This window comes from Amblyomma americanum, chromosome 1, assembly GCF_052857255.1.
Source record: "Amblyomma americanum isolate KBUSLIRL-KWMA chromosome 1, ASM5285725v1, whole genome shotgun sequence".
Classification (NCBI taxonomy): domain Eukaryota; kingdom Metazoa; phylum Arthropoda; class Arachnida; order Ixodida; family Ixodidae; genus Amblyomma; species Amblyomma americanum.
Genome location: NC_135497.1, coordinates 120,536,655 through 120,550,688, shown reverse-complemented (window position 1 = coordinate 120,550,688; position 14,034 = coordinate 120,536,655). Strand labels below are relative to the sequence as shown.

General features: G+C 46.9%; 1 protein-coding gene across 3 annotated transcripts in view; it reads left to right on the top strand.

Moving 5' to 3' along the window:
* The window catches only part of LOC144113556 (kelch-like protein 17), a 76,956-nt gene that overhangs the window by 18,461 nt on the left and 44,461 nt on the right, over positions 1 to 14,034 (top strand). For all 3 annotated transcript variants that reach the window (XM_077646692.1, XM_077646691.1, XM_077646690.1), the window contains exons 7-14: positions 762 to 1,095; positions 2,636 to 2,819; positions 2,912 to 3,142; positions 5,314 to 5,547; positions 7,908 to 8,241; positions 9,776 to 9,959; positions 10,052 to 10,282; positions 12,454 to 12,687. The gene's annotated coding sequence lies outside the window, so the exon portion shown is untranslated. The remainder of the gene's footprint in view (positions 1 to 761; positions 1,096 to 2,635; positions 2,820 to 2,911; positions 3,143 to 5,313; positions 5,548 to 7,907; positions 8,242 to 9,775; positions 9,960 to 10,051; positions 10,283 to 12,453; positions 12,688 to 14,034) is intronic.

Genomic DNA, 14,034 nt, shown 5'->3' with positions numbered 1-14,034 from the left:
ACTGTGGCGTACCAATCTCGATTCTGATCCCATTATTAACCCACCTCCCACCTATATTATGTGTGGTTTTCTGACTATTCACTGGGCACTAGCTTTCACGGCACTCTTGTTTTTTTTTTTAGTGCCTTAGCTGCAGAACTTCCATGTCGGTAAAACTTGAATGCCATAATTTTGAAAGCGCTGCGCAATTTCTTGAACGCGGATTTTCTGGCTGCCACGCAAGGCGACGTGGCACAGGGCGCATAGGGGAGAAGCGGCTACACGGGATTATGCAAATGCTGCATCAAGATCAACATCAGCCTCACTCCACCCACTCCAGGGGAAAGGCCTCTCCCATGTCTCTCGAATTAACCTATCCTTTGGCAGCTGCGGGGAACATATCCCTGCAGACTTCTTTATCTCATCTGCCCACCTAACTTTCTTCCGATCCCTGCATCGCTTGCCTTCTCTTTGTAACCAGTCCGCTACCTTTAACGATCGGCGCTTATCTTCCCTTCACGTTACATGCCCTGAACAAGCTCATTTTTAGCTCTTGATTTCGACTAAGATGTCATTAACTCTATCATTATTCTTTTCATCGCTCGCTGCATTGCATATATGGACATTATCCCATTATTGCTAACTCAGCAACTGCCATCTGTGAACACTGAATCTGAACGGCAGAGCCCAAGTGAAAACCGAACTTCTAGCGCACCTAGCTAATTCGTGTCTCGCCGAAAAACGCAAATGGACCATCATTTTTTGTCTCTTACCCACTGCAGACCACAAGATAATACACGAACTGGGTGGCCTGGACAACCTCTACGCCTTCGAGTCCGCCTTTTCCGCCCAGAATTCCTTGCCGATGCTCACGCAATGGTGACTGGGCACAAAAGTGACTACGTCGTGAACTTGGGCAACTGGTACCGGTCGGCAGACGATCTCGTCCTCCACTACGAGCTCAGACTGCAGACGCTACCGGAAGGTTGGGAAAGGCTTCGCGTCTCCAGCCAGGCGCAGTTGAAGAGTCTCATTGCCAGTGCCCCTGACGCTGGAATAGACAACTTGTTCATAGCCCCAGAGGCGTTGCGTCCCTTTGTCTCCAGTTGTCCGCAAGTAAGCAGCTATCGTTTCTGACATTCTTGGGCATTTTGTGAAATCAGAACCAAAAAGGAAATCAGGTTTATTCAGGATTTTTTTTGAGTTTTGGTTGCTGCTGAGAATGTCGCGCTAGCTGCGGCGCATTGTTAAGTTCGAGAATACGGAGACATGGCACGACGCGATGATTGGGGGCTTTGCCGCTGTGCGTATACGTAGCAGTTCCTTTGTTGCATACTTTTGCAGTGTATTGGCTAGTTAGTTTGGTTTACTTCTTGTTATTGTAATCTACTAGTTGAAGAACTGACCATGCACAAACCAGGGTGTTAATTTTTTTATTTCCACTGGTTCTGAATCTAGATCAACACCCATTTATTATCATTCTTTAGGACAGAAGTGGACAGCTCCCGTAGAAGTGAGCGCTCAATAATACAAGTGATAAAGGAGGCAGAAATTAAACTACGCCAATCCTTCTCCACTCTGGCAGTCCAGTTTTGTTGAGAATTCTCTACACCATATCCTTATTTGAGGCGTCAGCATGTAAAGATAAATATATGCCACTAGAAAAACAATGAGTGGTGCATAACGGTGGGTCCTTGGCGTTGTCGATAAAACGCGAAGCCAAGTCGATGCGGCAATTGCTTCCTTACAGGGCTGTGTGCCATGTGTCGGGATTCGCACGAACTAAGGTCACTCCTCAGATTTATGGAGACGTAAATTTGTTTTCTGGGAAAATGAGACATCCGAGCAAAAATCAGGAAATGTAGGTGATAATCCGCTTTCAGTGGTACTAATATATACTCGGTTTGGATTTTGTGTAGACACAGCGCCGCTGATGAAGTGGTTTGATGCTAAGCATTTGAGCAAATACACCTGCGATCCATATGGTTTAAAACTGGTTTGGAGTGAATTCTGTGGATGCGTCTACTTGATAAAATCAAGTTATATTGGCTGACCTTAACATAAGTGATTGAGTTTCGTACAGCAAAGTCCATTTACCTGCTTCGCAGAAATGCATTCCCTTTGTGCAGTCTGTTAGATTGCTGGACACGTTGGTTCCTCTTTCGCTGCCAAGAACTTTATAAATCGATTCTCATGTACCGACATGCCCAACGTTCTCGTAAAAAAATTTTTAAGATTGAAAAATAGTAAGAGACTGTTCTAGAAATATTGAAGGTAATGGTTCATTTTTCTTATGTGTAAGAGTAGAATGTTAACGTTTCCATCGATCGCATCGAACAGTGAAGACTAGCATTGAAACTCAAAAGGGAACGCTTTTGCCTATAGCAAAAGCGGTAATAGGGAAGAAAAAAAATTTAAGAATGCCGACGGGTGGTCGGCGGATATATTGATTGTTATACTAGAATCTTATATGAAAAAATTACGTTCATAAACTTTTCTCGTTTTAAAATGATTCTGTCCAGAATTGTTGCGTATTGTAGTGGAAGTTTGAGTTTGGACAGAGTGATGTTGAAAAAAGGCAGGATAAATTATGTGTGAGTAAACACTGATAATGCTGATGATGGGTGCTAAGATGCTTCCATTTCTGTAATGCCAGCTACTGCAACGGTGGCGCCTACAACTGATGCGGCGAGAGTTCCTGCTATTCAAAGTGGGTGAGGAGCCACTGCTCCGCACGAGCGAGGAGGGCAAGGAGCTGCTCATCTAAGCCATGCGCTACCACCTGATGCCCGAGTGGCGCGCCGCCATGGCGGGGCCACGCACCTCCGCTAAGCAGCTGGGTAATGAATCGCTCTGATATTTTGCTGAGAACGAGGTCATATTACAACCAGCTCACGTTTAGCGCGTTTTCTCACCATGATGTTTCCTGCAGCTCCGAGAGATGCAGACACCCATGCACGACCTTCTGGAGCCTGATGATCCACTGCTTAACGCATGGTGTGGGCCAGACGTCCCTGTTTGCTGACATCGCCAAGCATATTCCTGGGCTTGAGTTTTGATAGTCTTCGTGGTAGGAAGACCAGTGATGTGGAAGACCAGCGAAGTAACGCCAAGCGTCATGGACCGCGCAAGCAAGCTGTTCTCGGGTGTGCTACGTCTGGAGGTAAGCCAGTCTCCCAATGTTAGCCCTGCTATTATAGTTTTGGCATTAAACAAAGTGTACACTAAGGGGGTAATTACTCTTAGCACCACCCGTGCTCAGCCGTTGAAATCGTTGATGCAGACGGACCGGCCCTGCCATCTGCTAGGGTTTCAGGTTAGCTGAGATGGTAGACTGCCTGCCGTGGACAGGAGGTGGATCTGGGTTCGATCTTCGCGACAGGACGAATTTCTTCAACTACGAAGTTTCGGAAAAAACTGTTTAGCTTCCTTTTGTAGCTGTATGGTGGCGCACGGCTGGATACTAGTATGTTATTGCTTGGGGATTGCCGTATGCAATCAATTAAACTTTAAAGTTCGGGCTTGGCCTCAGTTCCAGTTCTTTCATTTGTTTTCTCTCGACTTGCAACCCGTGAGAGAACGACCGTCTCACTCAGCCCCCTGCAGGAGTAAAACAGTAAACCAGCGAGTTGAGCTAGTTGGTGAATGGTCACTGACTGCAAGAACGCCTACGGGAACGGAGCTCTTGCCTTTGGTAACACAGTTTCAGCCCCTAAGCTGAGCGCCAGCGCTGGTTAGGGCAACCGCAGGCTTCCCCACGTCCTCCCCAAATCCGGCTACAGAATTACGTCACTGTGACAAGGAGATAGAGCTGCAGCGAACAAGGACGGGGTCCTTATGGAGCGGCAGCTCCTCTCTCTGAGCTGAGACTTTCAAGTGAACAAGGTTTCACTTTGACCTTGAGCCAGGCCTCACACGCCTGACGTCATACTACGTGACTGGCCACAGCTGGAGTCGAGCTCCGCTGCGCTGCTCAACGCTGCGCCGACCCTCCGCCATACCACGCGACATCACCACTTGATTGGCCGTATATGGCACGCGGCTCGTTGCGCTCACTTCAGTCAGAGCCATTGGGCCTTGACTGGGTGGAGTGATGGAGCCCGGTCTTTCGCTCGCCACATTAGCTATAACTGAGTTAAAGCTCAGCTATTTTATTTCGATTCTTTCGGGGGCGCTACGAGTCGCTTACGACGGGTTCAATAGATTTCAGCTGATAATGATAACTCTCCAAGATTAGGCCAGATTAGGCGAAACAAAACGTTTGGGCTGACGAGGCATTTGGTGTGCAGGTTCGTCAATGCCCTCCCAAGAAAGTCAGAGATCGAACAAAGAATATATAGACTAATCAAGCATCGCTGCGGCCTACATATATATTAACCTCCAGAACCCTCTTACGCTACGTATGTCACCAAGGCTGCCAGATTCGAGTTTTGCAGCCTCGAATCTGGCAGCCTTAATGCCATAGGTTGCATAAGTGTTCTCGCACGGCTTCCGCCCTCAGCGTTCGATCACATTCCTACGTGGCACTCGCGGTAATGTAGTATGTACTATGTACACCGCTATGGATGTGTGTGGCAATGGTGAACACTCTCAAGGTTAGGTTACACTACACATAAATACCCCCGATAGCTTACACTGCATATAAATACCCTCGAAAGCAGAAGATAGGACAGCTGTCGCCGTAGTTCAGGTGGTAGAGTACCGGACGCGAAATTTGTAGGTCGTGGGTTTGGATTCCACCGGCAGCATGTGGTTTTTTTCTTCTGCTTTTATTATTCTGCCATTCATGAAAAACTAAAAAAAAAGAGATCCCCTATGCTCCTTGGTCAGGAGGGCAGTTGCTTCTCTTGTCTGCTATGTATATATATATTTGTGTATAAACCGAATATCCCTTATGCTTAAAACGAATTCCTGCTCTAAATGGTGTGCTGCCGTTACAGGACAGCGTGCTGTGCTCCTCTGTAGTAGTATTGTAGCCACGACCATAATATGGTGGCCTTTTCTGGTTACAAGTATGAGCTATCCCATTGTTGTTTTTAATATATGTAGCCTTACTGCTGTTTACAAAACTACAAAACGCACTTCTCTGCAATCACTTTTCAGCCCCTTATGTCCACATAATCTTCAAGTGCCTTGTTTATTTGAGTTTACGACGACATCAACCACATCCGCACTGCGACAAAAGCTGCGGATGAGCGATGCCACGTAGAATAATCAGCGGATGCTTAATACCGGGTCTGGCTACCAACGGTACCCAACTGCTGGTGCACATATTTGGCATCTCGCCTAACTACGCAAGCCGACCATCATTTTTTTTTGTCTTACCCACTGCAGACTTCAAGATGATACACGAACTGGGCGGCCTCAAACACGACATACTCATAAGTTTGCCAACCCGTGGCAATGGTGTATCCCAGCTGTCCTCGTCTCTGCACTTGCCAAGAGGCCTTGACCTTGAAGATCACGGGCAGTATGCGACCACTACAGCCGAGAGTTTTGTCTCTCGATCGTGTCGACCTCCTCTGCGTCACTCTGCTGAATGCCGGATTTCGGTGCATGGTGCGGAAGGTGAGCAGCAGATGTGTTTTTGCTGAACTCTAATTACTAGGGGTGTGCGAATATTTGAAATTTCGAATATGAATCGAATATGTTTGATATTCTGTTCGTATTCGTATTCGAAAATTGATATTCGTGAATTTCCGAATATTCGAAAATTCCCGGATACTCGCCAGCGATCGGATACTGCGCATACTTTCATAAATTTGACCGTGGCAAAACCACAATATCTGGGAAAATTAGCCGATAATCGAGTTAAAAGTTCCAGGAAAACAATACAGAGGTCCTATCCGCTTCCTTCTCCGCCGTTTATAACGCGGACCTACCGCGTCCCGACGCCACAAAACCTCATGAGGATTTCGCCAAGTGGGCTTTCCCACGTATCACCCGTGCGGAGAACATGATGGCCGACGGCCCGCTTCAAGCAATCGCAACGCGAAATCGCGTTTTTTTTTTTAATCCTTCGGTAATACGTTACACATTTAATGCCCACATCCGAAGAATGCGTCCTGTCGCCTTCATAACTCTCCGAGAGTGACTTCCGCCATCCCGTTTTGTAAACTACGCTATGCGGGAAAGCCTACTTGTGGAATTCAGCAGGAGCCTCCTGAAGGGGCGCGTCGAGTAGTCACAATGGGGCAAGCGATCCTGTTAAAATATCGCATATGGCATGGTGCGTTGTAAATTGCACACCTCTTTAGCGGGCGTAAACGCAGTCGTGGCAACAATCGGAAGGCCTCTGTCGCTAGGGGAAAAAAATAGCCTGGCTGCGTAATTTCAGTTTCCGAGCTTCACCGCTGCCCCGCGGCAACTTGAAATGTCGGCCCATGCATTCGCTGATAGTCCAATCCACGCTCCGCGCGGCTTATTTCTTTTTCCTTTTTAGAAACCGCCTCGCCGCTCCGACGGCACTGTGTGTTCCCCGGCCCCTTGCTTGCATTTGTGTTGTTCTTCCAGCACTCCAAAACGGGTGGCTCGTCACGGGCTTACAGGTGATAGCGCGATGGAGCTACCTGATAAAGCCTTAGTGCATCTTCAGAATTTTCGGCAGCATTTTTTTTTTTCAGGGGGGGGTTGGGGACAATTCAATAACAGGCCATCGGATGAACCGGGCATTTCTTCTGGTGCCTTGAACTCCGAATGAATGAGGTTTAATAGTCATCATGTTATTGTTTTGTTGGCAGTCTTGTCATTTTATGAATTTTGTATTGCGTGACCTCATTATAGTTTGGATACTTTTATGCTGTCTAATCAAGTAGTATACATTTCTGTGCACATCATGTTTTTTATATGGTACTGAGGCAGTCTTGTTTTGTTTATTTTAGTTGCAAAGACCATACACCATTTCGAAGACCATACACCATTTTGAAAAAAATAAGGGCAACAACGTTTGCTTGCTCATTGTTTTCTGAAATTTTTTTTTGCGCTGAACAGATATTCGATATTCGACTCGATATTCGAAGCCATTTTTTCTTCATATTCGTATTCGATTCGTATTTGAAAATTTCAATATTCGCACACCCCTACTAATTACTGAAGGCAGCATAGCTTCATCTTGTGGCGAATGGTCAGCATGAGTAGCTGGCATGCGTTCCTCATGGCTAGAAGCTCACTGTGGCGTACCAATCTCGATTCTGATCCCATTATTAACCCACCTCCCACCTATATTATGTGTGGTTTTCTGACTATTCACTGGGCACTAGCTTTCACGGCACTCTTGTTTTTTTTTTTAGTGCCTTAGCTGCAGAACTTCCATGTCGGTAAAACTTGAATGCCATAATTTTGAAAGCGCTGCGCAATTTCTTGAACGCGGATTTTCTGGCTGCCACGCAAGGCGACGTGGCACAGGGCGCATAGGGGAGAAGCGGCTACACGGGATTATGCAAATGCTGCATCAAGATCAACATCAGCCTCACTCCACCCACTCCAGGGGAAAGGCCTCTCCCATGTCTCTCGAATTAACCTATCCTTTGGCAGCTGCGGGGAACATATCCCTGCAGACTTCTTTATCTCATCTGCCCACCTAACTTTCTTCCGATCCCTGCATCGCTTGCCTTCTCTTTGTAACCAGTCCGCTACCTTTAACGATCGGCGCTTATCTTCCCTTCACGTTACATGCCCTGAACAAGCTCATTTTTAGCTCTTGATTTCGACTAAGATGTCATTAACTCTATCATTATTCTTTTCATCGCTCGCTGCATTGCATATATGGACATTATCCCATTATTGCTAACTCAGCAACTGCCATCTGTGAACACTGAATCTGAACGGCAGAGCCCAAGTGAAAACCGAACTTCTAGCGCACCTAGCTAATTCGTGTCTCGCCGAAAAACGCAAATGGACCATCATTTTTTGTCTCTTACCCACTGCAGACCACAAGATAATACACGAACTGGGTGGCCTGGACAACCTCTACGCCTTCGAGTCCGCCTTTTCCGCCCAGAATTCCTTGCCGATGCTCACGCAATGGTGACTGGGCACAAAAGTGACTACGTCGTGAACTTGGGCAACTGGTACCGGTCGGCAGACGATCTCATCCTCCACTACGAGCTCAGACTGCAGACGCTACCGGAAGGTTGGGAAAGGCTTCGCGTCTCCAGCCAGGCGCAGTTGAAGAGTCTCATTGCCAGTGCCCCTGACGCTGGAATAGACAACTTGTTCATAGCCCCAGAGGCGTTGCGTCCCTTTGTCTCCAGTTGTCCGCAAGTAAGCAGCTATCGTTTCTGACATTCTTGGGCATTTTGTGAAATCAGAACCAAAAAGGAAATCAGGTTTATTCAGGATTGAGTTTTGGTTGCTGCTGAGAATGTCGCGCTAGCTGCGGCGCGTTGTTAAGTTCGAGAATACGGAGACATGGCACGACGCGATGATTGGGGGCTTTGCCGCTGTGCGTATACGTAGCAGTTCCTTTGTTGCATACTTTTGCAGTGTATTGGCTAGTTAGTTTGGTTTACTTCTTGTTATTGTAATCTACTAGTTGAAGAACTGACCATGCACAAACCAGGGTGTTAATTTTTTTATTTCCACTGGTTCTGAATCTAGATCAACACCCATTTATTATCATTCTTTAGGACAGAAGTGGACAGCTCCCGTAGAAGTGAGCGCTCAATAATACAAGTGATAAAGGAGGCAGAAATTAAACTACGCCAATCCTTCTCCACTCAGGCAGTCCAGTTTTGTTGAGAATTCTCTACACCATATTCTTATTTGAGGCGTCAGCATGTAAAGATAAATATATGCCACTAGAAAAACAATGAGTGGTGCATAACGGTGGGTCCTTGGCGTTGTCGATAAAACGCGAAGCCAAGTCGATGCGGCATTTGCTTCCTTACAGGGCTGTGTGCCATGTGTCGGGATTCGCACGAACTAAGGTCACTCCTCAGATTTATGGAGACGTAAATTTGTTTTCTGGGAAAATGAGACATCCGAGCAAAAATCAGGAAATGTAGGTGATAATCCGCTTTCAGTGGTACTAATATATACTCGGTTTGGATTTTGTGTAGACACAGCGCCGCTGATGAAGTGGTTTGATGCTAAGCATTTGAGCAAATACACCTGCGATCCATATGGTTTAAAACTGGTTTGGAGTGAATTCTGTGGATGCGTCTACTTGATAAAATCAAGTTATATTGGCGGACCTTAACATAAGTGATTGAGTTTCGTACAGCAAAGTCCATTTACCTGCTTCGCAGAAATGCATTCCCTTTGTGCAGTCTGTTAGATTGCTGGACACGTTGGTTCCTCTTTCGCTGCCAAGCACTTTATAAATCGATTCTCATGTACCGACATGCCCAACGTTCTCGTAAAAAAATTTTTAAGATTGAAAAATAGTAAGAGACTGTTCTAGAAATATTGAAGGTAATGGTTCATTTTTCTTATGTGTAAGAGTAGAATGTTAACGTTTCCATCGATCGCATCGAACAGTGAAGACTAGCATTGAAACTCAAAAGGGAACGCTTTTGGCTATAGCAAAAGCGGTAATAGGGAAGAAAAAAAATTTAAGAATGCCGACGGGTGGTCGGCGGATATATTGATTGTTATACTAGAATCCTATATGAAAAAATTACGTTCATAAACTTTTCTCGTTTTAAAATGATTCTGTCCAGAATTGTTGCGTATTGTAGTGGAAGTTTGAGTTTGGACAGAGTGATGTTGAAAAAAGGCAGGATAAATTATGTGTGAGTAAACACTGATAATGCTGATGATGGGTGCTAAGATGCTTCCATTTCTGTAATGCCAGCTACTGCAACGGTGGCGCCTACAACTGATGCGGCGAGAGTTCCTGCTATTCAAAGTGGGTGAGGAGCCACTGCTCCGCACGAGCGAGGAGGGCAAGGAGCTGCTCATCTAAGCCATGCGCTACCACCTGATGCCCGAGTGGCGCGCCGCCATGGCGGGGCCACGCACCTCCGCTAAGCAGCTGGGTAATGAATCGCTCTGATATTTTGCTGAGAACGAGGTCATATTACAACCAGCTCACGTTTAGCGCGTTTTCTCACCATGATGTTTCCTGCAGCTCCGAGAGATGCAGACACCCATGCACGACCTTCTGGAGCCTGATTATCCACTGCTTAACGCATGGTGTGGACCAGACGTCCCTGTTTGCTGACATCGCCAAGCATATTCCTGGGCTTGAGTTTTGATAGTCTTCGTGGTAGGAAGACCAGTGATGTGGAAGACCAGCGAAGTAACGCCAAGCGTCATGGACCGCGCAAGCAAGCTGTTCTCGGGTGTGCTACGTCTGGAGGTAAGCCAGTCTCCCAATGTTAGCCCTGCTATTATAGTTTTGGCATTAAACAAAGTGTACACTAAGGGGGTAATTACTCTTAGCACCACCCGTGCTCAGCCGTTGAAATCGTTGATGCAGACGGACCGGCCCTGCCATCTGCTAGGGTTTCAGGTTAGCTGAGATGGTAGACTGCCTGCCGTGGACAGGAGGTGGATCTGGGTTCGATCTTCGCGACAGGACGAATTTCTTCAACTACGAAGTTTCGGAAAAAACTGTTTAGCTTCCTTTTGTAGCTGTATGGTGGCGCACGGCTGGATACTAGTGTGTTATTGCTTGGGGATTGCCGTATGCAATCAATTAAACTTTAAAGTTCGGGCTTGGCCTCAGTTCCAGTTCTTTCATTTGTTTTCTCTCGACTTGCAACCCGTTAGACAACGACCGTCTCACTCAGCCCCCTGCGGGAGTAAAACAGTAAACCAGCGAGTTGAGCTAGTTGGTGAATGGTCACTGACTGCAAGAACGCCTACGGGAACGGAGCTCTTGCCTTTGGTAACACAGTTTCAGCCCCTAAGCTGAGCGCCAGCGCTGGTTAGGGCAACCGCAGGCTTCCCGACGTCCTCCCCAAATCCGGCTACAGAATTACGTCACTGTGACAAGGAGATAGAGCTGCAGCGAACAAGGACGGGGTCCTTATGGAGCGGCAGCTCTTCTCTCTGAGCTGAGACTTTCAAGTGAACAAGGTTTCACTTTGACCTTGAGCCAGGCCTCACACGCCTGACGTCATACCACGTGACTGGCCACAGCTGGAGTCGAGCTCCGCTGCGCTGCTCAACGCTGCGCCGACCCTCCGCCATACCACGCGACATCACCACTTGATTGGCCGTATATGGCACGCGGCTCGTTGCGCTCACTTCAGTCAGAGCCATTGGGCCTTGACTGGGTGGAGTGATGGAGCCCGGTCTTTCGCTCGCCACATTAGCTATAACTGAGTTAAAGCTCAGCTATTTTATTTCGATTCTTTCGGGGGCGCTACGAGTCGCTTACGACGGGTTCAATAGATTTCAGCTGATAATGATAACTCTCCAAGATTAGGCCAGATTAGGCGAAACAAAACGTTTGGGCTGACGAGGCATTTGGTGTGCAGGTTCGTCAATGCCCTCCCAAGAAAGTCAGAGATCGAACAAAGAATATATAGACTAATCAAGCATCGCTGCGGCCTACATATATATTAACCTCCAGAACCCTCTTACGCTACGTATGTCACCAAGGCTGCCAGATTCGAGTTTTGCAGCCTCGAATCTGGCAGCCTTAATGCCATAGGTTGCATAAGTGTTCTCGCACGGCTTCCGCCCTCAGCGTTCGATCACATTCCTACGTGGCACTCGCGGTAATGTAGTATGTACTATGTACACCGCTATGGATGTGTGTGGCAATGGTGAACACTCTCAAGGTTAGGTTACACTACACATAAATACCCCCGATAGCTTACACTGCATATAAATACCCTCGAAAGCAGAAGATAGGACAGCTGTCGCCGTAGTTCAGGTGGTAGAGTACCGGACGCGAAATTTGTAGGTCGTGGGTTTGGATTCCACCGGCAGCATGTGGTTTTTTTCTTCTGCTTTTATTATTCTGCCATTCATGAAAAACTAAAAAAAAAGAGATCCCCTATGCTCCTTGGTCAGGAGGGCAGTTGCTTCTCTTGTCTGCTATGTATATATATATTTGTGTATAAACCGAATATCCCTTATGCTTAAAACGAATTCCTGCTCTAAATGGTGTGCTGCCGTTACAGGACAGCGTGCTGTGCTCCTCTGTAGTAGTATTGTAGCCACGACCATAATATGGTGGCCTTTTCTGGTTACAAGTATGAGCTATCCCATTGTTGTTTTTAATATATGTAGCCTTACTGCTGTTTACAAAACTACAAAACGCACTTCTCTGCAATCACTTTTCAGCCCCTTATGTCCACATAATCTTCAAGTGCCTTGTTTATTTGAGTTTACGACGACATCAACCACATCCGCACTGCGACAAAAGCTGCGGATGAGCGATGCCACGTAGAATAATCAGCGGATGCTTAATACCGGGTCTGGCTACCAACGGTACCCAACTGCTGGTGCACATATTTGGCATCTCGCCTAACTACGCAAGCCGACCATCATTTTTTTTTGTCTTACCCACTGCAGACTTCAAGATGATACACGAACTGGGCGGCCTCAAACACGACATACTCATAAGTTTGCCAACCCGTGGCAATGGTGTATCCCAGCTGTCCTCATCTCTGCACTTGCCAAGAGGCCTTGACCTTGAAGATCACGGGCAGTATGCGACCACTACAGCCGAGAGTTTTGTCTCTCGATCGTGTCGACCTCCTCTGCGTCACTCTGCTGAATGCCGGATTTCGGTGCATGGTGCGGAAGGTGAGCAGCAGAAGATGTGTTTTTGCTGAACTCTAATTACTAGGGGTGTGCGAATATTTGAAATTTCGAATATGAATCGAATATGTTTGATATTCTGTTCGTATTAGTATTCGAAAATTGATATTCGTTAATTTCCGAATATTCGAAAATTCCCGGATACTCGCCAGCGATCGGATACTGCGCATACTTTCATAAATTTGACCGTGGCAAAACCACAATATCTGGGAAAATTAGCCGATAATCGAGTTAAAAGTTCCAGGAAAACAATACAGAGGTCCTATCCGCTTCCTTCTCCGCCGTTTATAACGCGGACCTACCGCATCCCGACGCCACAAGGCGTCCCGACGCCACAAAACCTGATGAGGATTTCGCCAAGTGGGCTTTCCCACGTATCACCCGTGCGGAGAACATGATGGCCGACGGCCCGCTTCAAGCAATCGCAACGCGAAATCGCGTTTTTTTTTTTAATCCTTAGGTAATACGTTACACATTTAATGCCCACATCCGAAGAATGCGTCCTGTCGCCTTCATAACTCTCCGAGAGTGACTTCCGCCATCCCGTTTTGTAAACTACGCTATGCGGGAAAGCCTACTTGTGGAATTCAGCAGGAGCCTCCTGAAGGGGCGCGTCGAGTAGTCACAATGGGGCAAGCGATCCTGTTAAAATATCGCATATGGCATGGTGCGTTGTAAATTGCACACCTCTTTAGCGGGCGTAAAAGCAGTCGTGGCAACAATCGGAAGGCCTCTGTCGCTAGGGGAAAAAAATAGCCTGGCTGCGTAATTTCAGTTTCCGAGCTTCACCGCTGCCCCGCGGCAACTTGAAATGTCGGCCCATGCATTCGCTGATAGTCCAATCCACGCTCCGCGCGGCTTATTTCTTTTTCCTTTTTAGAAACCGCCTCGCCGCTCCGACGGCACTGTGTGTTCCCCGGCCCCTTGCTTGCATTTGTGTTGTTCTTCCAGCACTCCAAAACGGGTGGCTCGTCACGGGCTTACAGGTGATAGCGCGATGGAGCTACCTGATAAAGCCTTAGTGCATCTTCAGAATTTTCGGCAGCATTTTTTTTTTTCAGGGGGGGGTTGGGGGCAATTCAATAACAGGCCATCGGATGAACCGGGCATTTCTTCTGGTGCCTTGAACTCCGAATGAATGAGGTTTAATAGTCATCATGTTATTGTTTTGTTGGCAGTCTTGTCATTTTATGAATTTTGTATTGCGTGACCTCATTATAGTTTGGATACTTTTATGCTGTCTAATCAAGTAGTATACATTTCTGTGCACATCATGTTTTTTATATGGTACTGAGGCAGTCTTGTTTTGTTTATTTTAGTTGCAAAGACCAT